The sequence below is a fragment of the Schistocerca gregaria genome, chromosome 3, assembly GCF_023897955.1.
Source record: "Schistocerca gregaria isolate iqSchGreg1 chromosome 3, iqSchGreg1.2, whole genome shotgun sequence".
Classification (NCBI taxonomy): Eukaryota; Metazoa; Arthropoda; class Insecta; order Orthoptera; family Acrididae; genus Schistocerca; species Schistocerca gregaria.
The window spans coordinates 21,414,497-21,415,778 of NC_064922.1; positions in this window are offsets into that span (position 1 = coordinate 21,414,497).

Sequence of the window (1,282 nt, forward strand, 5' to 3'; positions counted from 1 at the left end):
ACTAGGAGGGCGGCCTAAGCCGTAGGCGAAATGTGCTCATTCGCTTTGGCGCGACGTCGAACTATAAATAATGCTGTCACTAGCGTGAGCGTCGTGGAAAGTCGGAAAAGTCGGCTGCGTGTGTGCGTGCCAAGTTTGGGGAGCGTTTCGTAGTATGCGAAGTGCAATGGAGATGCGGAAACTTGTTGTGGCCCAGTGTTTTGCAGTTGGACGACAAGATTGGTACTCAGTAGTAAAGAGCGAGGCACTGAGTTGGCAGGAATAATGGAGTGCACAATGGGGCTCGAGATGTGTTTGTTACCACAGGTGCTGTATGATTGTCGACAAGGAGTGAAAACGGAGCAATTTGTGACGGCTCTTTCAATTCAAGACGCTAAAAACAGAGGGAATTTGCATTTGTAATACCAGAGCATCGAAACTACTTGGAACTTTTGTGTATATGAACGTGTCCGCGCCTTTGTACTCTGCTCCCTTCACCGCTACAAACCAACCAACCATCGTGTCCGTGCGCATCAGAGTTGCAAAGAATGGGGAATAGCGCAGTTTGGTCGTGCATGGGGCGTAGCTCAGTTTGTAGAGCGTTCGCTTTGCATGTGAAAGGTCCAGGGTTCAAGCCGCGGCGCCTCCATTTTTTGTGGTCAGTGCATGGTAAGTGTTGGTGGCGGCGAACCTAAAGGCACGCAAGATGTTGCAAAGCCAGCGTCTCCGACTGATATGATGTATACTGACGTAAGGAGAGCAAGATGTAAGTGTTGGCACCGGCTGTTATCGATGTGTCATCGAGTGCAGATCTGTCTTAGGTATCACAGCTTAACCTCATTGAAGTCTAGAGGGTGGACAACACGTTCGTCTTACTCAGAGCGGTGTCCGAACTCTGTTTTCGACGTTATACGTGCCACTTTCATTGTGGCCAACTACGATTCGATACAGAATGCACGAAACCTGAAAGACACCCTAACGGATACATAGAGAGTAGTGTTTGTCTGCTGAATAATGGGAGTGCAAGGGTCTGTGTCGTATATATGGCTGTATGAAGAACCATCAGTCTTCGTAGGGCGGGCGTAGCTCAGATGGCAGTCTGCCGCCGGCAGTGCTGCGAGGCGGTCACGCGCCAGAGCGCTGCGGGCGAGGCGCGCGCGGTGTGTTTGTGTTTACTTCGGCCGCTGTAAGTGCCGTTTTCCCTTCTAGACCACCATGGCGCACAACTATCGGAAGAAGACATTACGTTTCAACTTTTGTTCCGACTTCGCCCGACCCAAGGCCCTGGAGGTAGAACGATTTA